This window comes from Apteryx mantelli, chromosome 1, assembly GCF_036417845.1.
Source record: "Apteryx mantelli isolate bAptMan1 chromosome 1, bAptMan1.hap1, whole genome shotgun sequence".
Taxonomy (NCBI): domain Eukaryota; kingdom Metazoa; phylum Chordata; class Aves; order Apterygiformes; family Apterygidae; genus Apteryx; species Apteryx mantelli.
Window position 1 is genome coordinate 115,870,138 of NC_089978.1, and position 23,612 is coordinate 115,893,749.

Sequence of the window (23,612 nt, forward strand, 5' to 3'; positions counted from 1 at the left end):
AGCTACATATTGGCTTATCTTTCTGAGTTTCACTTTTCATGAGTGACCAGAAATTCTAGTTACAGGGCCAGATATAATTGTTTTCAGTAGGTCATATTGCTTATCAGGATCAATATAGCATCAAGAAATAATCCATGGTACCACAACAGAATGCAGTACAGTTACATATAGGTATATTTGTTTATTGTTCTGCTAAATCCTTCAGAAAATATAGAACTACATATAACCCTTACCATGCATCTCTAATATTTTCTGTTGCTTTCCCTTTAGATCTACCATAAGGTGCTTATATCAGGGACTGTATTCATTCTGCTTGTCATTAAAACATGAAGCACATTAGATTTACTAAGTAAATCAATATGTTATGACAATGGAACTATCACTGTAGCTCTACATTTTGTTGCCCAGTGGTGGCTTAATCTTCCTTAATGGACACGTCTGTTTTGAGAAATAAATATACTATTGTATAGCAGAAGGAAGGATAAGATGAACAGTATTGATATTGAAGGAACCGCACCAAAAGTAGAACTCTACCATCAGTCCATACCTTTTAACTTTTTCATGACCTTTTTCATGTCATTGGAAAATTGTTTTTAAGGCTTTTTTTGGTTGTTACTGTATTTTATTATTCAGCTACTCAAAGGCTGTACTTACCAGAATAGAATTAGGTACACATTTGACATTTTTAAATTGCAGGCACAAAAGCAGGAATAATACGGATTAATATATACCTTATGATCATTTGAACTTTAAACACGCACAGTCATGTCAGAAATGTATACTGTGGAGCTCCTTATCTGTCATAATACAGATTCAGCTCTTCTAATAACTGAGTCTTCTAATTCACTTCGAATATCATGGGCCTTTTCTCTAAAATACAATCTGCAAAACAGTGATGCTCCAAAAATGAAAAACTCTGTGTCAGTTTTTCAACACACAGTGGTATATATAGTAAGGTAATGCTTTCTCATATTTAATGAATTCTTTGTGGGTTAAAGGAGTAATAGGCAAAATTTTACTTTTTCATAATCATGACAGTTGCATTTTGCAACTCTAATTCAGAATGTGGTATGTGAAAATACTTTTTGAAAGGAAAATCTCCCTGGCTCTGTTGCAAATTCTGTTTACTATCGATAAGACCCCTTTCCTCATCCCCACCAAAATCCCAAAACCAAACCAGACCTGGAAACAGCTCAATCCAAATCTATCCCTGACTTCTCCTAAATCTCTCTAAAAGACTGATTACACATTTAGAAAGTTAAAAACAGAACTATGATACAGAACAGAGAAGCTTTTACCCTACAATGAAAGGAGTTGGAGGTTCTATGAGATCCATTACAGTCTATGGAACTGTATTAAATTTCACGTGAACGGCACTGAGATACTATGTACAGGAAGCAATCTAGAGAGATAGAAAGTGAAGTTATAACTGGCAACACTTGACATTCAAAGTCCACTATGTTTGGCAGGTGTGGATAAATCTCTTCCTACAGTTGCTTGGGAGAGCCTCATGTTCATACCCCTCAAAGAAGCAAAATCTGTTCTGTGAAAATAGCTGCTACCTGCTACCAGCTTCTTTTAAGTTCCTCTCTGAGAGACAACAGCTCAGGGTACTTGCAGACTCCAGAACTCAGATCTGGCAGCTAGCGCTTTTGTATGGGCACTGCTGAATTCACTGTCTTGTGAGCATGAGAGGCTGCAGCACCTCACACCTTCTCCTTGAGTTTGAAACTCCCGGGAGCTGAAGCTGAATGACAGAAGTTTGTCTTTCACAACAACAAGATATTCCTAGCCCAGCTGATTAGGCCTGTCTTGCACTTTTGACAACACACCTGTCAACTGAAAATCATTAGAAAGATGAAAAAAAACAGTGTGAAAAAAATGGGGAGAATGAAAAGAAATAGAAAGGATAATTGGCAGATCTGTATTACACAACACTTAACTCATTCTCTCAGAGTTCCATATCCAGTACTTTTCATCTACCAATAGATGGTTTTTTCTCCACACAACAACCTTTCAAACAATGCAGTAAGATATATTCAACATTTCCCTATACCTGCAATGAGAAATAATGAGAGTTATAAATTCGCATAGCTCCAGGAACTTTATTTATACCAAAAGGGATCTGTCTTTCATATTTTAATCAAAAACTGTGCTTCTTAAATAACTTCTCTATTATAAAAAGTATAAATTTCTCTACAGACTAACTAAATATATGAATACATAAAAATGCATTAGAGATGCAGGACAAAACTCAACTCCAAAAATAATTATTCTAGAAAACTGTAAAACTTATCCACAGAGCTTAGAACAACAGATCCTTTTAAATGATACCTAGCATTTAAAACACCTACAGACAATATCCACCCTGACATTAGAATCCTCCATTCCCACTCTAGTCAACAAAAATGGACACAGAAAGGAAGTCTAGGAATCTTAAATCAGTGTGAAATTAGTGTCTGGTAACAATGCCTGGAGAATAAGAATGTGTATTTGGGTAAGAACAACAGATTTCTTATTCCAGTTCAGAGCTAAATATAGAAGACATGCCCTATACATCTGGTGCTGAATCTAATTATCCTTGTGGGCTTCAACAGCTTCTGTGGCTTCACAGTGGCAATGAATCCTTGCTGCATTACAGCACTCCACTGTCCCGCCCGGTTTCTTCTAGGGTAAACTGTTATAAAACATCCTGTATGGAATAGAGGTGATTTCAGAGTTGCTCTGAAAGACAACCTGCTCTCTGGTCCAATTCACAAAATAAATGTGAATCATTCCTACTCTCTTTTGTGTCTTGATTACTGGCAAGTGTGAAGGTGAAGTCCTGATTCAAAGGAAAGTGTATTCTGGGAAGAAGAGATCATAATAGCAAAATCTGAAAAGATTAGCTAGTCAGAGAGACCAGAAATCAGTCAAAGAAATTAAGGGACCATACCAAATAGTCTACAGCACATATGAGCTAGGAATCATTAAACTACCCATTTTTTTAAATCATTCTTACGTAAAGAGAACAAAAGAGGAAAATGCAATCACTATTCCCTTTAATGACTTTCCTCTAAATCTCTCCTATCAAGATTGACCCTAACAGAAATTGGAAAAACACAAAACTTATATTTTTAGTGTATTATCTGGAAAGACTCTAAACCACTTGCATAGCCCTGACTTTTTCTAGAGCTGCTTTTAATGCTATGGCCAAAAGGGAAAACAAGTTGTCAGAGCCTTTGGCCTTACCCAGAGCCAAATACTCTCTAGTGAATAAAAATTTTTCATTGAAGTGATTGAATTGGTCTTAAATTCCTGTTCACTAATAGCAAACATGGTTGGCAGCACTTAACGGATTGAGACTCTGGTTTCTTAGCCCTGAATCTTAAGAAACACTCACTTTAAATATTATTAAAAAAAAAAAAACGTACTATGAGGGAATCACTCAAAGACATCTGCTTCAATGTCTTGCTCTGTTGATTGGGAACAACTGCAGTAGCAGCCTGGGAACTTTCTTAGAGATTTTCCAATCCTCTCTGTAGGCCAGCTCTCCTTCAGAGCAATGAGGTCATGCCTGTGAATGAAGACAGCCCCATTTTCAAGTAGTCAGGAAAATAATATGTCAAGCTGTATGTAGGAAGGGACCCTTCAGAGATACAGTGCCAGATTTCTGGTTTATTTCCCTAGCCTGCAGGTGCTACTACTCAAAGGCTTTACTCACTGGATCCCTGTCCAACAAACATCCTGCAGAGCCAGGTACCTGGAGATGCTATTGTTCCTCAACTGCAATTGAAAACTGCATTGCCCAAAATCTTCTCTTCACATATTTGCAGAAATTCATGTCTGATGAGCCGCCTGTACACCAGGAAGTTGCCCTTAACATGCTAGAGTCTGCCGACAGCCTGAAGAGGTCTATGAAGAAGCTGAAGAATCATGTTTCTGATGAGATACTATTAAGTGTCATATATTTCCTGAGGAATGAATGATAGGAGAAAATGTGCAGAAAGGCTGGGAAGACTGACAATAGATAAAACAATGGTGAAAATGGCAAGAGAGATTATGTGTATCAGATCTAAGAGAATCAATGCCTCTTAAAAACCTGTACTACCTACCTCCCCTCTTTTACAGAGCTTTGTTTCCCACATCTGGTCCAGAATTATTTGGCACATAATAATCATGTAAATTACTGAGACTTCTTACTACCTGGTTGCTTTATACAGATTTTACAGAGGATGAAGCTGAAAATCTCACCAGGGAGAAATTGCTTCAGTATTTCTGAATAGTAAAATATTCAGAAGTCAGGAACTGCATGAGAAAAAAGAAATACACACTATTTACAGGTCCCCTTTCCTGTGGTTACGATTAGCAGGGACCCTCTGAGAATAACTCGTTGAATTAGAATGATGAATGTTCACTTATTAAGAAAGCTGTGGAATTTTATTATTACAGTAATGCATTTGTGCCACTGCAGATATGCATGTATGTGCCAGGGCTTCTTTATTAGTCTTCTTTTTAGGGATTTAAATTTCAAGCATGCTGGTGATTAAACTAAAGTAAAAATTTGCTTTGTGAAAAACTTTCTTCTACAAGTTCCTAGTCAGGAACTCATTTATTTGATTCTAATTGAGAAAAATAAGATATATATTAATATTGAAGAATAAATAAGAAGCAAGAAAGTTGAATTACCTTCCTTTTTCCCCTCTTTCTGTCATTTCCAGATTTCCACATGTCCAAGTAATATCATTATTAACCCAGTAAGTCCAGCATGAAAAAATGCTCAGAGCACTAAGCAGCTCTGTTAAGTGCTAGATTTGCAGGCACTGGTTACCCCTGGGGAGACTGAACTATTAAAAATTATGAAGGGAGCAGGTATACTTTGTACACACACATCTAAATCCCTAGTAAGTGGGCACAAGCAGGGACTGAAGTGTTTAAATTGTTGCAACCGCAATCTAATATTTAATCCATGATTAATTGCATCCTAAATATTACACCTGCAAAACTAGAGTTTTAATTTAAGCTTAAGCTGAAAATAAATGTTTTCAGCAGTTTAGAACATAGTGTAAGTATTCACTTACTTCAGCGTTCAGTACTCTAAGCATTTAGTCTAGCAAGATGCTGTGGATGTAACCTTTTCAAATCACCTTAAATAATTAGGGTGGCAGTTCTATGTATGCCATATTGTGGAAAGAGTTCCAGTGACAAGAGTGGGCTTTGGATAAGGGTTAAATTATTAATATATACTGACAAGTACACACTTAGGGTATAGACAGATCATCAGTAAAGCCAAACAAAGGCAAAACTGCCTCATAGGTTAACCTTAAATTGCAATGGTCCAAACAGTAATGAGTGAGCAGCTGAGCCCCATGTTTCTCCAGAATGGCCAGATCACAGCAAGCTTACACCAGGGAGATGAGAGCCTCATGCTCTGTGATGGGCTGCAGCCTGGCCTCTGCTGGCTGCCTTTACTCTGCACAATTAGGAATACTAACCCCATTGCATTACAGCATTTGGGTGGATTGTTTCCAGAACTCAATCTTTTATTTTCGCCAGACATCAATAAGGAGTTCCTAAGAACTTCCACACGAAGGACATGGTAATGTTCTTACTAAGTTTCACTAATTGGACAAAGCAGTTAGATAGATGTCTCCTATACGGAGCTTATCAGTGCTGTACTAACCCATTAACACCAGATACTGGTACCAAATCAAAATATATACATACATGTATTTTGTGTGTGTACATGTATTTCTATATATACACACATATATACATACAGTATGCACATATGTGTATATATATATATGTATAAATGCACACATACACAGGCACCCCGCCTTTCCTTGAACACTATATACACTACATATACATAGAATGCAAATGCTGAATACCAAGTCAGTATGACTCAGTAACATTCACCACAACCTTTTCTTTCTCATCTGCTTGAACAAGGAAGCACAGCAGACTGTGTGCTATGAGCAAAGCCGATGATTTTTCAAACATTTAAGGAAAAGTTTGACATCATTTTTAGGAGGTTCCTAAGACAGAGAAGAAGTGAGAAAATTCTTCCAAGTGAGGAAGTGTAGCCTGGTGAATATTGATTTGCAGTTCAGGGAAGGAATATGGACAAGAAAAATACTCTCTTCAGAATGTACTCAGATTCAACAGCAATGGACAGCAGTTACAGAAATGGGAAAGAAATGTTCCTGGAGGTTTTGTGTTGATTTAGCCCTGATGATGGAGGTGTAGGTCACCCACACGAGAGCTCATCTGAGCATGGGAGAGCAACATTAGCAGTAAGACCAGACTTGCTATCAAGATTCCCTAAGACTCCATGACAAGCTGATTTTAGTTTGGAAATTAGCTTTAGGACATGAATAATAAGGCAGCAGCATTTCTTAGAATAAGAAAATGCCTTTGGTCAGTTTAGACAGATCATCTGTCTATTTAATGCTTTATTAAAAACTTTATCCTGTTCAAATCCTTACTGCCAATTAGTGTCAACTAACATGAATTTAATCAGTCTGCTTCTGCTCTCAGTACAATGCTGTAACAGCAATGTAACTCTAGTAATTTCAGTGTGATTTATACCAGCGTAAATGAGATAAGAATGAGCCTTAATAGGTGTGCATGTAAGTGTTTGTTCTTAAACTATAGTTTATAAAGTGCCGGAAGCAGGTAACAGAATTCCTCTGGGGCACATATGTGATCATAAGTTAGTCTTCTGCTTTTGGGTCCAAATCATTAGCCTGTCAGGCAGAACCTTTCAGACAGACACCACTAAAAAGGGAAATATTACATAGTAGCTTTAATTATGAGTAAGCTAAATATAAGTTGTATTAGCAATTCTGAAAATAACTTAGTTTAGTCAAACTGCCCAATCATGGGAAATCAGTGGGGAGAGTATGATAGTGGTGGCACGGCAAGAGTCATCTGACAATGGAAGATGAGGTGCTTACAAAGCAGATAACCCAGGAATGTAAAATTTTGATACTGGTGTTTTAAATGAAAAACTCATTGGGAAATCTTGGGAAACATCAATCAGCAAGCTCTTGGTACAAATATATTTACTTCAGAGATTTAAAATGTATAAAGAAAAAACTTTTCTGTTTGAGGCACCTATTTCAGAGAATCTCAGTTTAGCTAAAGTCCCTCCTTGTATTTCTCATGTATTCCTCAATATATCACTATTTCTCTCTAAGGAAATCTTGGTGTTCAGTCCATAAAATGGGCAAAAGCTCTTTCTCTCACAGGAAAGTGTTTCCCTTTTTTGGGATGGTGTTCACTAAAAGGCATGCACCACATAAATACCTAGTTTGATAGAAATAATTCAACCTGTATCATGTATCAAGCTGAAATAGCCACCACTACTGAGAAAAAAACTGTGCAAGAAGAAAACAGTACAACAGCAACACTTTGTAGAGTCCTACTTGGTAAGATAATAGACATGGATGGAAAAATACAATAACTGCAACAATGGCAATTTTGAAGCTAAAAATGCAAATATAATTTAGAAGCACAACACCAGGAAGGCCAAAAAAAAAAAAAAAAAGTAATGATAAGACCGCCCCCCAAACATCAGAAAAGTAGTAAAAGAAATGGAAGGAGAGTGGGTGATTATAACAAATCACTAAAGCTCACTACTTAGGAATACAAACATAAAATGAGATCAAAACTATGTAGTTTAGTAGATGACCAAGAGATTCAAACATGTTGCCAAGAAGAAGATTAAATTATGGAAAAATATATACAAAATGACCACATTTTAGATAGCTATTTTAAGTAATTTTTTCAACAGAAAGAACAACAGTATAATAAAAAGCAGAAATGTAGACAGGAACGAAAGAAACTATTGGAAACAATAATCACAGAATCACAGAATGATTGAGGTTGGAAGGGACCTCTGAAGATCATCTAGTTCAACCCCCCTGCTCAAGCAGGGTCACCTAGAGCACATTGCACAGGATTGCATCCAGGCAGGTTTTGAATATCTCCAGAGAAGGAGACTCCACAACCTCTCTGGGCAACCTGTTCCAGTGCTCTGTCACCCTCACACTGAAGAAGTTTTTCCTCATGTTCAGATGGAACTTCCTGTGTTTCAGTTTGTGCCTGTTGCCTCACGTCCGGTTGCTGGGCACCACTGAAAAGAGTCTGGCCTCATCCTCTTGACACCCTCCCCTCAGATATTTAAACATATTGGTAAGATCCCCTCTCAGTCTTCTCTTCTCCAGGCTGAACAGGCCCAGCTCTCTCAGCCTTTCCTCATAAGAGAGATGCTCCAGTCCCCTAATCATCTTTGTGGCCCTTCGCTGGACTTGCTCCAGTAGTGCCACATCCCTCTTGTACTGGGGAGCCCAGAACTGGACGCAGTACTCCAGATGGGGCCTCACCAGGGCTGAGTAGAGGGGGAGGATCACCTCCCTCGACCTGCTGGCAACACTCTTCCTGATGCACCCCAGGATACCATTGGCCTTCTTGGCCACAAGGGCACATTGCTGCCTCATGCTTAACTTGGTGTCCACCAGCACTCCCAGGTCCTTCTCCGCAGAGCTGCTTTCCAGCAGGTCAACCCCCAACCTGTACTGGTGCAGGGGGTTATTCCTCCCCAGGTGCAGGACCCTGCACTTGCCTCTGTTGAACTTCATGAGGTTCCTCTCCGCCCACCTCTCCAGCCTGTCCAGGTCTCTCTGAATGGCAGCACAGCCCTCTGGTGTATCCGCCATTCCTCCCAGTTTTGTATCATCGTCAGCAAACTTGCTGAGGGTGTGCTCTATCCCTTCATCCAGGTCATTGATGAAGAAGTTGAACAAGACTGGAACCAGGACTGACCCCTGGGGGACACTGCTAGCTACAGGCTTCCAACTAGACTCTGTGCTGCTGATCACAACTCTGAGCTCTGCCATTCAGCCAGTTCTCAATCCACCTCACTGTCCACTCATCTAGCCCACACTTCCTGAGCTTCCCTATGAGGATGTTATGGGAGACAGTGTCAAAAGCCTTGCTGAAGTCAAGGTACACAACGTCCACTGCTCTCCCCTCATCTACCCGGGCAGTCATTCCATCAGAGAAGGCTATCAGATTGATTAAGCATGATTTTCCCTTGGTGAAGCCATGCTGACTATGCTGGATCACCTTCTTGTCCTCCACATGCTTGGAGATGGCCTCCAGGATGAGCTGCTCCATCACCTTTCCAGGGATGCAGGTGAGGCTGACTGGCCTGTAGTTCCCTGGGTCCTCCTTCTTGCCCTTTTTGAAGACTGGGGTGACACTGGCTTTCTTCCAGTCTTCAGGCACCTCTCCTGTTCTCCATGACCTTTCAAAGATGATGGAGAGTGGCCTGGCAATAACATCCGCCAGCTCCCTTAGCACTTGTGGGTGCATCCCATAGGGGCCCATGGATTTGTGGGTGTCAAGTTTGCTTAAATGATCTCTAACCTGATCCTCCTCCACCAAGGGAAAGTCTTCCTTCCTCCAGACTTTCTCTCTTGCCTCCAGGGTCTGGGGTTCCAGAAGGGCTGCCCTGAGCAGTAAAGACTGAAGCAAAGAAGGCATTCAGTAACTCTGCCTTCTCTGCATCCTTCGTCACCAGGGCACCCACCCCATTCAGCAAAGGGCCCACATTTTCCCTAGTCTTCCTTTTGCTACTGATGTATTTGAAGAAGCCCTTCTTGTTGTCCTTGACATCTCTTGCCAGATTTAATTCCAAATGGGCCTTAGCCTTCCTCGTTGCATTCCTGCATACTCTGACAACGTTCCTGTATTCCTCCCAAGCTGCCTGTCCCCCTTTCCACTTTCTGTGTACTTCCTTCTTCTGTTTGAGTTTTGCCAGGAGCTCCTTGCTCATCCATGCAGGTCTCCTACCTCCTTTGCTTGACTTCCTACTCAAAGGGATGCACCGCTCTTGAGCCTGGAGGAGGTGATGTTTGAATATTAACCAGCTCTCTTGGACCCCCCTTCCTTCTAGGGCCCTAACCCATGGGATTCCTCCAAGTAGTCCCTGAAGAGGCCAAAGTTTGCTCTCCTAAACTCCAGGGTTGCGATCCTACTTAGTGCCCTGCTTCCTCCTCACAGGATCCTGAACTCCACCATCTCATGGTCACTGCCCTCAAGGCTGCCCCCGACCTTCACATCTTTGGCCAGTCCTTCTCTGTTTGTTAGTACGAGGTGCAGCAGCACACCTCTCCTTGTTGGCTCCTCCACCACCTGTGTCAAAAAGTTATCACCAATGCTCTGCAGGAACCTCCAGGACTGTTTGTGCCTAGCTGTGTTGTCTTTCCAGCAGATATCGGGGTGGTTGAAGTCCCCCGTGAGAACCAAGGCCTGGGATCGTGAGGCTACTTCCAGCTGTCTGTAGAAGGCCTCATTGACTTCCTCTTCCTGATCAGGTGGCCTGTAGTAAACACCCACAACAGTGTCACCCATGCTAGCCTGCCCTTTGATCCTTACCCATAAGCTCTCGACTCGCTCTTCATCCACCCCTAGGCACAGCTCGATACATTCCAGTTGCTCTCTCACCTAAAGAGCAACTCCACCACCTCGCTTTCCTGGCCTGTCTTTCCTAAAAAGCACGTAGCCATCCATGACAGCACTCCAGTCATGCGAGCTATCCCACCATGTCTCTGTAATGGCAATGAGATCATGGCCCTGTGACCGTACACAGATCTCTAGTTCTTCCTGTTTGTTCCCCATGCTGCGTGCATTGGTGTACAGGCATTTCAGAGAGGTGATCGAGCATGCAGGTTTCCCAGGAGGGATGCAAGAGGATCCTCCATAGCTGCATCCCATGCACACTTCCCTGGCTGCATTCACCTGCTGGAGGTGTCCTGACTTGAGCAGTCTTTTGCCAGCTACCCTAGCACTAACACTCTCCCCTTCCCCCGTCTTTCCTAGTTTAAAGCCCTCCTTACCAGGTTGGCCAACCTGTTGGCAGACACACATGCTCCGCTTCGTGAGGCGGATCCCATCTCTCCCCATCAGTTGTCGATCTTCAAACAGGGTCCCATGGTCGTAGAAACCAAAACCCTGTTGCCAACACCAGCGGCGCAGCCAGTCGTTAACTTGGAAAGTCCGTCTCCTCCTCCTCTCATCCATCCCCCTCACTGGCAGGATTGAGGAGAAGATGACCTGGGCTCCCAGACCCTTGACCACCATCCCCAGAGCTCTGAAATCCTGCTTGATGCTCTCCAGTTTGCCCTTGGTGTCATTGGCGCCCACATGGAAGAGCAGCAGAGGGTAATAGTCTGAAGCGTGGACAAGCCTTGGCAGTCTTTGTATGACATCTCATACTCGAGCCCCCGGCAGGCCACAAACCTCTCTAGACAAGAGGTCAGGTCGGCAGACAGGTGCCTCCACCCCCTGTAGCAGGGAGTCCCCCACAACAATCACCTGCTGCTTCTTCCGGGCGTTCCGGCAGGGCACAGGGTCTGTTGTTCCAGTTACTCCCCTTGCAGCCATGCCCATCTCCTCCTCATCCTGGAGGGCACTAAACCTGTTCTTCAGCTGCAAGTCTTTGGGAGGAGTAGGAGCCTTTCTCTTCCTGCGAGCAGTGACCAGTTTCCAGCCTTCTTCTATGATGTTATGATGTACCATTTCACACGGCACAGAGCCCTCCGGCAACTCCACTGCTGTGGGGGCTTGGGACTCCTGAAGCTGTGCAGTCTCCAAGAATACCCTGTCTATCTCTTGCTCATCTTCTCGGATGCTGCGCAGCCTACTGACCTCCTCCTGTGACTCCCTTACCTGACGACACAGCTCGTCAACAGCAGCACACCTCCTGCAGGAGAGCTGGCTGCCAGCCCAGGCCTCCCGGAGAGGCCCCAAGCACTCCCTGCAGCCTGAGACCTACAGAGCTGCATCTACTGTCAGAGGGTCTGTCTGCGTCCAAGCCTCTGACACAGCAACTCCAACAGTCACTGGGTAATGTGCTCTGCGGCGTGTCACGACCATACTTGAGGAAGCGTAGACCCAGGGATCAGAAATGAAGGTACCTTCGTGCGCCCTGCGGCGCAAACTGCTGCACAAACTGCTGCATCTGTTCGCTGCCTCTGTTAGCTGCGCTCAGATAATGAATCAGGAAGACAGAAAAATTATCCAAGAAAATGGCAGGAAAGCTCCAAAGTTACAATAAGGGCATGTGAGAAAACAAAATATGCAAATATATACACACCTGGATGAAATACACTACAGAACTAAGATGTTATCAAAAAAAATCTAGCCCAAAATATGCTTCATTTAATTATGTCAGTCTGCTACCGATATTATTCTGTTTTTATATATGCATTTTGATACAGCTTTTAATGATATATTTACATACATTCTCCATGCACTAGCTAAATGCAGTTGCTTTCTCTACGTCCTTTGCATCATTCATTGCAGCAGCTGGAAGCTATATTATGAGCAAGATGGTGTTAGAAAGGCTAGTAGCACGGTCAAATCAGTTGAATCTTCTCTCACAATACTGGATTCTGCTCCAGACTCTCCTGCAAAGTGCCTACGCAATACTGGACAACTCAATTACAACTGAACATTTTTGCAGGTGTTCATAAATTGTGCACTTGTTTTTCAAAAACCTACGTTGTGCACCTTGATGCAATCTGCAGAGGACAACTGCAACCAAAGCCAATGGGATCTGTGTTTTCAGCATACAAAGTGCAAAGGACTCTGAAAATACAAACTCCAGGTACCCAAACTAATGGGCAGCCAATTCAATGGTCTATGTAATAGTTTTGCAGTTACCTCAGAGGTGTAAAGTGCAGGTACAGTCATTAAAGTCTTTGAAGCATTTGTATATTATGGGAAAAGCGTTATACAAGTGGCAAAATAAAAATTAAGACTCCATATTTAATGTAGACTTTACACACAATATTAAATATGTGAGACACTATGAGAAAAAGTGAACTTGACCATGCCATTAAAACAATAGCCTACCATGTACGCATGATCCAGAAAAAGACACAAGAACAATTTTCATGCTTATGTCTTCTTATTTAAAAGCACTTGACTTTTCAGCATTGACATTTGTTAATGTATTTCTGGAAGTATTAACTTCCCAATAAACTAAACCTGATTAAAATAAAGAGATTCTAAAAAGAAAAACCTTGCTATCTTATTTTTTTTTTCTATTTCTCTATTAATAATTAGAAGGTTCAAAGACTTTAGACTAAGAGAAGAGACTATTACTACATCGATAAGTGGTAACAGCAGCCTCCAGGAACCCACAGTCAGCAAAGATTAAAGACACATTTTCCTACTGAAATTTTAAAGTTATTTGTTACACAATAAAGAATTGTCAAGATTCAGTAATTCTTGGATTCATCCTAGGCCAAGAAGTGAGCACTAAAGCCATCACCTTTTTTTTCTCATGAGAAAGATGATGGGGGGTAAACAGCTTATCCTCATATTCTCTCTGAGACTGTTCTTTTCCTATCTTACTATTCTTCTTAGGTCTCCATCTACTAAAATCCTTACTTCGTTCTACATCTCCCATCTCTCATCCCTGTTCCCTTCTTTCCTTCACCTTCTCACACTTTGATTCTGCCGTGTCTTCTTTCTGCCCCACATCACTGAAAGAGGCTTTAGTGAGAAATATTAGAACAAATCAAAAAACTGGGGCCCTTCCCTTTATCTTCCTTAATAAAATATATAATAAATTGAAGACAATATGTTGTAGAGATTCTGGAGAAACTTCTGCCTTGATGGTAATACATTTTAGTGGAAAACAGAAAACTTCAAGGGATCAATACTACAGGGGTTTCACTGAAGCTGTATTTCAGGTATTTCAGGTATTAACAATTTATTCCACTTCAGGGACCAAACTGTCCAAAGAGCTTTATCTCTAACAGTTAAAAGCTGCAAAGTTTCAAAGACAAATGTACCTTATCTACAGGCAGTACTAATAGTGCTTTCTGTGATCAGCAAATTTTACTAAGGAGCTCAGCTCCCATTTAAAAGCATAAATGAGATAGCCAGATGCCCAGAATTACCTGTTATTCATCAACCCCCTTTGGCTGCCCTGCCCAAATGTTTGAAAGCAAGCATTTCTGGGTGATGAAATTCTATTCTTGGCCACCTAAATCTATGCAGAAAATAAATTCATTTAAATTTGCACAGCTGTAACAGAGTAAAGAGAAACAAGATTACAGCCTTTCAAAGAAAGAATGAAATTAAATACAGTCTGAGACAGGCATCTGAGGAGTACATCAAAGAAAGGGGTTGTTTAGCAACATTAATGGGGGAAATATTAGACGGTTAAAAAAAGACTAGACTGTCTAAAGAAGTGGCTAAGTTAAAAAGATGGTGCAGACATTCCAGCAAATGTTCAGGCACTAGCTTCACATAGTTAGGTGTTGCTAAGTGATTTTCTTTTTGTTCCACTGTGAATTAAAATAGATAAAATATTTAAAGTGCTCACTGATATACTAATAGTTTAGCATTAATCATGCTATCCCACATGTGATACACTAAACAGTCTTCCTCTGGGTCAGCAACAGACACAAAAAGAAAAATTAAAGTTATGAAAAAACAGAGAAAGACCCCTCCTGTTAACCAGGAGGGTTAACAGAAAGAAGGAAACATCTGAGAGCCACCGAGACACTCTTCATCTCACTATATAATATCTGCCTGGTATGCCTGGTATTTGCTCTGTTTAACAAGGGACGCTGTGCTGGAGATGGACAGGGCTTTTGTGCAACCAGGCTACAGCTCTCAAGGATGAATCCTCGAAGATCTCTGAAGATCCTCCTGCTTGGCTGCCACATTAACCTCAGTCAGCTCCCATATTTTTTAAAAATCTAGTATTCCTGAAATCTCAACTCTCAGTTGTCAACTCTGCTGCTTGTTGCTGCAATCTACCCCTTTTCCAGAGGCAAATACTCTTTATTAGTATTGGACTTGTTTTTAAGGATATTTTATTAAGGTGTTTGCTTTGTTATGGATTCTAATATCTGAAGGGATCATAAAAATAATACTTCAAGTCCTGCTGCTTTATTACTTCTCTCTCACATTCAGAAAAGGAAAACAACTACAGTTTTACATCATAGGGGAGGAGATCAGCAAGAGAAAGAAAATAGAGAACCCCAACCAGGGAGAATATAGATGATAGGTATAGATATAGATATAAGGATAAAAGGAAATGGACAAAGAAAGTCAAAGACAAAGAAAAGACCAGGCAGAAGGAGCAGGAAGAAGTGGATTCAGGAAAGAGAAAAAGATGTATTTGTGCTGCTTGCATGCATTTGTATCACCTTCTGGTAAATGTCCCAGAGATAAGAGATTAACTACTACAATGGTTATCAGAAGGGAGCTCTCCTTTTTCTTAAGCAATGAGGTCTAACTAACTGAAGAATCAAAATAAAACTAAGTAAAAAGACTTAAATTTATTCATATTTAAACTTGTATTTACTTCAGTGAATGCATGGATTTGGGCTTAAAAAAGTGAGGGAAAAGGCTAAAGAGGGAGTAGATAGAATGAAGTGCCTCTTAGAGAAGAAATTTTTAATTAGATATATAATTAGAGCTCAGAAAGTTATGGACATTTTACCCAAATGGCTAAGGTAAAGCTTCTGAAAATAGTTTGAATCAAGTCAAATCAGAAAAAAATTTTGAGAATTTTTCTGAAATACACAAAACTGAATTTGTTGTGGTCTAACCTGAAATAACTAATTCAACAAAAATAAATATTTGGTTTAATTTTATACATATTTTTAAATAAGTCATTTTAGGAGAAAAAATAGAAGGACAGTGCAGGCAGTATAATTTTGAACATGTCAAAATTAAATATTTTAGTTTTTTAGAACATCCTCTCATTCCATCTCTCCATTTTTCTTTACTAAACCCACAACCTTTAATAAATTATAAGTTGATTGAAATATTGTGATCCTATCAAACTTTATTTTTTGATCAATTCAGTATTCAGTTAGCATTAGTCACCTCTGTTTGCAATGCAGCAGGCCAAACATTTAACTCATCAACCTCCAGTCTAAAATACATGCATAAAAATGTTAAATACAAAATTATCAAATATCAGTATTTTTTTCCTTTTCTGCTAAGCACTGCCATCAGGTATTTTTCAGTAAATTGTGTCATTCACCCCAGAGGCCCAGCTCATGCTTCAAATGCTTCATGTTAAGTTACTGGAACGATGAGGGAGAATAGAAGCACCTGGCAATCTCTGTTTTAGTCTTGAACAGGCATGAGATCTAGAGCAAAATTTCCAGGTGGAAATTCTTATTTATTAACTTCATTTCTGTATGGTCTTGGCAGCTGCATAACTTCAGAAGATTCCATAAAGTAGAGCAATCAGAATATTTTTTGGAATACAGTTGATAGAATTATTAACAAGCTTGCTAACAGCTTGTCTGTGTGTTTTCTGCACTCGTTGCCACAATGGATGTGTAGTAGAGTCATGATTGTAATCAATTTCTTACAGTTAACAACTAATCTTGAATGAATCAGAACAACACAGCCCATTAAATTCCTAATTATACATATATTTAAATAGACCTAGCTGTAGCCCATATTTTCACTGTATTTAAGTGGAGGAGGACAGAGTGCTGAGTGACACGCTGTACATTAGCCCTGCTCACAGGTTAGTGCAGTTGGTTTAGAAAGCCTGAAATGTTTCTTCTTTTCTAGTCTCTCATTCTCAGACATCGCTTGCTATCAAATATGCAGCTCCACCAAGCCTGTGACACGTAACTCAGGTAGATGCATTATAAAAATCACAGAGTGAAATCAGGACTTGGCTACCCGAATACAACAAATATGGGACTTGGCTATTTTAGCTAATGTACACACTGCTCTGCTTAACAGGGTGTTACTGAACTGGATAAACACCGTCACTGCATGCCAGAGAACATCAGAGCTTACTACCAAAGCAGAAAAAATTATGTTTCTAATGGAAAAAATACCTCAAGCTCTATCATTTCATAAGTGTCTCTTAGACTGCAGCTATATTAAAAAAAAAAAAAAAAATCCAAATGCACTCTGTTCTCTGCACCAGGCTTATGAAAGTGTTTACTTTGCTTTTTTATATTTACATATATCCCATTCTCCTTGTTTCTGTGATAAAACTTTTATAGCCAATAAATTATAAATCACATTTATGTATAATTTATTATTTTAAATACATATTTCATCTTTTAGCTTTTTAAACAGGGAACTATTTTAGCTTTGTTACTTTAAGGTCTCAATAGTTTGAGAAATTCATGAATAAAGAATGCTTCAAGCTGCATTTACATTTTTATAGTGTCTGCTGTAACAGTATAGATTTTGCTTTCTAGATGAACACTTTTAGGTCAACATGATTGGCTTAAGAATAAAACTTACAGAAGTCTCTAGTATTTCATAAACATACTTTTTCATTATTTCCCAACACCTGGGATACCTCCCTAACATACTTGCCCTTTATTTGTCTGTCAGAAAATTATGATGTTTTCTAGATGCCCATACACACTTATGCTGGTACCCATCACATATTATTTCCTGCACTGATTTTTGTATTGAAGCCAGGTAGGATTTAGCTATTTTGAATCACGAAGGTCTTAATTCTACTATGGAATAATTCATAGTTGTTCTGGAGATGGATTTAGATGAGCAAGCAGGTTTATTTCATTCCTACAGTTAAAAGGCCACATTGTGTTTTCAGTCATTACAAAATGAAATACATTCCTATATTTCAGAATTACCTGGATTTACACAGATGCTTTTTAGATCAGAATTTGATTATATTATCTTACATCTTCCAAACATCTCTCAGAGAAAATGCAGGTGGTCTACTGAAATCAGTCTGCTTTGGGACAAACACCCTATAAACTTTCTTCAACAAAAACAAAACCCTACAGGCACTGGTTTGATTGAAATTCCTTTCAACTTCCCTAAAAGCATAATGTGGTCCAGGTTACCCTGGAACTTAGCTATAGCTTTTTCCCAGGATTGAAGTTTTTCCTCCAGGAAATTTAACCTTATAAATCATTTTCTCTCTCTCTTTTTTTTTTTCAATTTGAAAGCTTCCACAGAATAGAATATATATTTTGTAGATAGTAATGCTTTTAAGGAAAATTCTACCATTGATGTGGAGAAACAAAGGTAAGACAATAATTTACTATTAACTACAAAACAATCCAACCTTTGTACTGATATTTTTGCCAATATTCTTAAAAGATGGAAGTGTCCTCCTCTAACTAATTACATCTGAACAATAAAGGAGAAGTAGTTTTGAAAGAAAAGAGGGCATAAAGAATGAATGGAACATATTGCAAACTATAGAAAAAATTCTGGAGAAGGTGCCAAATTTTTTGTATTTATCCCACATAATCAGGATTCCCCATAGATGCAATGTCTTATTCATTTTTGCAAAATGAAAATAAAAACATACTTTTAAATCTATTTTTTCCTACAGAAAAGCTCACATACATTCATTTAACCATTGTTAAAATAATCCATGTTTTCTCATATTTGTTAGCTGAAGCATCAAATGACTAACACAATCCATTTTGGTGAGTCACTGCACAATGTGTGAGCTGGTGAATGTGAAAACATTCCCAGAACTAAAATTACAATTTGCATTCTCAGGGGCAAGTGTTCTGCGGTTCATTAGTATTTTCTATACTGGAACAAGCAAAAGACAAAAAAAAAACCAACAAAAAAACAGATTCACACCAAACTCTTTATAGCCTATGCAAGCCCTATTTACATCTTTGAAATACCTTCAAATCAGCCAGAGTTATTTGGCACACATTTGCAGACTGTATGCACAAGAAGAATTCAAAACAAGCTCTGACAGAAATCCCATAGCTAAGTAACTGAGCTCGTTCATTGCAAGCTCTCTGAAAAAGGCGCAGTGACTAATGGCAAAGCCATGCTGGTGTGTCACTGCATGGAGGAGAATATACTTGAGCACTTCGGAGATTCATAGCTGGACAGCAGAGATCTTGGTACTAGGTTCTATTTCCTCTACCAGCTCCGGCTCAGAAATCAACCACTTTCTTCGCATTCTGACATTGCACTACCTTTTGAGATTACTACAGTATATATTTTTTCATCCTCCTCCTCACTTTTATGGTAAGAGTATTTCTAGTGGGAACCAAGCTCTCAAGAAGATCATCTGTAGCCTCCAATTCTTTCCTCTTGACTGACTTTCCCCTGCAGTCACAAATAAGACTTGTCCTTCCCCTCTTGTTCCCACCTCTCTTTTTCCCCCCACCTCTTACATTCCTCCACAGGTAGTAAAAAGAAAGCAGAAAACTCCAGTGAGAATGCAAGCTTTGAAAAGGAGAAGTAAGTGGGAGTAGGATTTGCCCATTATTAAATTATCCAGAGAATCCAAATATTCCTAAACTCAAAAGGTCATCACAGCTGTAGAGCAAAAAAAACCACAGTTTGCACATCAAGCCATGAAAGCAGTTGTAGAGGTTTCCTTTCCGCTCTTGTCATCTGGAAGAGAAAATTATTCCCTCCATTTGTGGAACAGACAGGAGGCAAACAGCACATGCCATTGCTGACTGAACTGCAAAATCAAAATTGACAAATCCTGGAGGAGGAAGCTACTATTTTAAAGCCAGGCACGACTGCTAATGCTCCCTTGACTTCCTCAGCTCCTACCTGCTGCTACTGCTCAACAGCCCCCAAGGCCCAAGTGACATTACACTGGATTCTAAGACAAGCCAAGAAAGGGAAGGATAATTTTGTCATAAAGAACAGGAAAAAAAAAAGAAGCTGACACAGAAGACTAGCCACCATTGTAGGTTTGTACTGTGATTAAGGAGCAGAGGAAGGGGACTGTGTTAAAACTCAGCACGCTTCATGGAAATAGAGACAATACCATTCATGATAGTTAAACTGAAGACAGACATGATAGAAAATTAATGCCAGGGCTGAATAACTAAAAATTAGGTATAATTTTTTTTCCTGATATTTTTTCCTGTTTTAATTTGTCAAAATAATTATTATTATTCAAAGAAGTTGTCTGAAATAAAAAAAAAAATTAGAAATAAAATAAAAAATGCCAGTCTAAATCCTTTTCCAGTCCCCCTTTAAAACACTGTATCAATGCCATCAGACAACACTAATTCTAAAATATAGCTTGTCAACTTATTCTTCTGCTATATCCATACATGTACGTATGTATAAATACACACATAAATATATGTGCATGTGGATATGCGTGGGGGGGCATATACAGATATGGCTAAAGAATCTGTTAATTGCAGAGCTCCCATTTCAGAATAGCAGGACTGCATTCAGAGCTCTGGACATTTGAGGAAAACTAACACTGTTTTAAAAAGTAGAATATGGTATATCCTAATTTATACCTTTTCATTTATCCTCCATTGTCACAGAGAAGGTAGATCTGGGGAAGAGCAAACATTTCTCCAAAGAGTATTTTTTATACAAGGATCCTAAATTTCTTCCTCTGGAGCAGGGTTAACTTTAGATTAAAAATCCAAGCTGGCCTTCTAACTGTAACTTGCAATATATCACTGTGAAAGAGAAGCATGAAAAGCCCAGCCATGCAAGTTAAGATTGGCATGTTTAGACTTCCTCTGACTCTCACGGGTTTGAGGAACAGACCTGGAGCATTAATATTCTGTCTGTGAATGTGCAAAGCTCACTTTTTGCTGAGTTCACGGAATGAACCCAATAACTTTAAAGTCAAGTCCAAAGCTGAAGAATTTCACATCGTTCCAACAAGTCCTTGTAGCTGTGTCAATTTTCAACAATAGAAGAGGTACTCCTCAGTTCACAGGAGCTCAGACTGAGCTGCTTTTCTAAAATTCAGAAATCCGTAACTTGAAGTTTTACAAAATGTAATATTCACCAATCCCTACAAATACAATGGTTAGAACAGAAATGTTAAAGGCATTATAGAATCAAACTAGGAGAGGAAAACACCTATTAAATTAGAAGTTATTCACCATTTCAGAGAAACAGTTGAGCCTAGGTGTAAATTTAAGCACCTATTTCAGTCCCTTTGCCTTCTCTTTATAAACATCAGGATGTGCGTCTTCTATGCCAGGACATAAGGGAGATGTATTTACTGAGTCACGTGAGAGAGACATGACAGAGAGGACACCAAGTCTCAAATCATATGATAGCTGCAGAATGCACTTTTTAGCAGGTCGAGTCTTTCCAGTACAAAGCACAATATCAAGGTACTTTTCAGTGCTTTGGACTCCTCCCTCACTCCCGAATCTCATCTAGCCAGTCACTGTGGACATGGATTTCATCTTCCTAATTAAAGAGAACTTAGTAACCACAGAATAATTCTGTTAACTGTTCCTCTCCCTTTCTGATAATTCACAGGATGTGATATCTGGGTAGCAAATTGTTAAAGGAGTGGCTCATGTGCCGCTCTATCTTTACATATGATTTAACTGAGGTACTTTTATATACTTCTTTTCCTAGACTTAATATAAGAGGATTGTTTTAGTATTAGAATGCTACTTTCAGACTGCTTTTATTTTGAAATTCTTACTCCATGAAATTTTTTCTTGGGTAAAACTCAACACTGGCTATAGTTGATTAAATTAAGAAACGATGAACAACGTTAAAAAAAAGTAGTGAAAAGGGTATAAGGACCTTATTTTTACCCAAAGTTTTCCTGGCTTGCAAAAACTTCAGCCTGGCGGGTGGAGGACATGAAAAGTGAACATGAAAAGTGGTTGTGAGTGAAATGCAAGAAGTTTATTCTCAGTCCTTAGCTGTCTACAATTTCTAAACACCTGTAAGTACTTTATTTAGTAAAAGGATATGGACTTTCGGAGGTTTTTTGGGGGGGGACAGGGGGGCGTTCTTCATGTTCAGATTGAAGCTGTTTAGCTGTATAAATCTGCATAAGTCTTGGTCTTCTGGAACTTTTTAGTTTTTTTAGTTGTACTTTGAAATGGGAAGCCAGAAGTTTTTGTTCTTTCTTTTCTGGATTCAAGTAGTTTTCAGAGGAAACTGGCTGCTTTTCGACTAGCAGCAGGTCTCAGTACTACTACTGTTAAATTAAAGCTTGATGAGTTATAGAAATTGAAAGTATTAATGAGACAGCAGTTGGGGTCTTGGAAAGTTACACACACAGGTGCAGGGATGAAGGAGCAGAAGACATACTGGAGTCCTTCCCACCTTCATTCCTTTCCTTGATTGAGACTCAATTTTTGAACAGGAAAGAAAGGATTGAAAAGTGAGAACATCTTAATGCTGAATTTGTTATGGCAGGAAAATATGATTTTATGTATAAATTTATGCCTTTATTCAGTGATTATACAAGTGGGTTGTTGCTGTTATTCATATTACCAATTTATTCACCTAGAAGTTAGTACAGAAAATGATACCGCATTACTACTGCTCACCATGTTTTTCTGTTCCTGACATTTTTACATAAATGATGTTTTTCCTTTTTTTTTCTATTTGATATTCTCTTCAGCTGTAGTAATGCCTTACTATATTAAAAAACAAGCCCAGACTCACAGAGGCTCCAGATGATTGCAATTAAACAATTTAATTTCCTCCAGAATTCCCTGAGACTGTCTTTGATGACCAGCAATACCTGATTGCCATTTTCATTTACTGTAAACAAGTCCAATATTTTTCTGCGAAGTAAAAGTAGTTGTTCCGATTAGGAAAAACATTGCTCGACTATACTGAAAGGAAGACTATTAAATAAGAGCCATCCTTCAAACAGCCGTATATACAGAAGCATATTAGCCCTTATATATACATATATATAAAAAAGCATTAACATTTACAAATAAACTCTAAAGGTAGAAACCAAAGATGTGTGCATATGGGAAACTGCATGGAGGGGGCGGACGTCGTGGAGCGGCAGTGTGCAGCGGGGGCTCAGCTGGCCCCCCTTCCCCGGGCCCTGCTGCCTTTCAGCCCCAGCCCCACCAAAGCCCTGCCTGTTCCCGGCGCTGGCCAGGCTGTGGCCACCCCTGGTCACGGTCCCAGGCTGGTCCCAGCTCCCCTCACCGGGGCTGCAGGATGGGGCTGGCTGCAGAGGGGGCGCCACACGGCCCTGCTGCTCCCCACGGCCCCGTGGCAGGGGGTGCAGAGTGGAGCGCTGGCGTCAGGAGCTGGGACCTTCTTAGGTGGGTCCAAGCATGAGCAAAAGCCAAGACTTAAAACCCGGAGAACAGGATTTGCCATTGCCTGCACTGATCAGTCGGCAGCAGTGAGGCCCACAGTTCACCACGCAATACGGCTATAACCACATCAAGCTTTGGGAGGAAGCCCGGCAGAGCTAAAGTAGACTTATTAACAGTCAACAGCATTAAACAGAGCAGCGAGGTCTATTAGAAAAAGCATGGATGCAATCGACTCGGTTGTCTAAGGACAGAAGGAAGTAATTCAGCAGAGCAACAAGTTTTGTCTCTGTATTGTGCTCCAGCCTGAAGCTTAATGTAGAGAGCTCTAATACACCGGCAAGTGACAGCTGGTCCTGGTGACTGCTTCAATAGCTAACTATAAAATACAACAAGTAAACCAGGACAGCAGAGGGGGAAAAAGGAAAAAAAAAAAAAAAAAAGTCACTTACCTTCCCCAGGGATGAACTGAGGATAAAGAAAGGAAAGAGTTAGATTCCAGTTTATGTTTTATGTCTGTAGTTTTACTTTGTTTATCTTGAATAAACTCTGTTGCCTGAG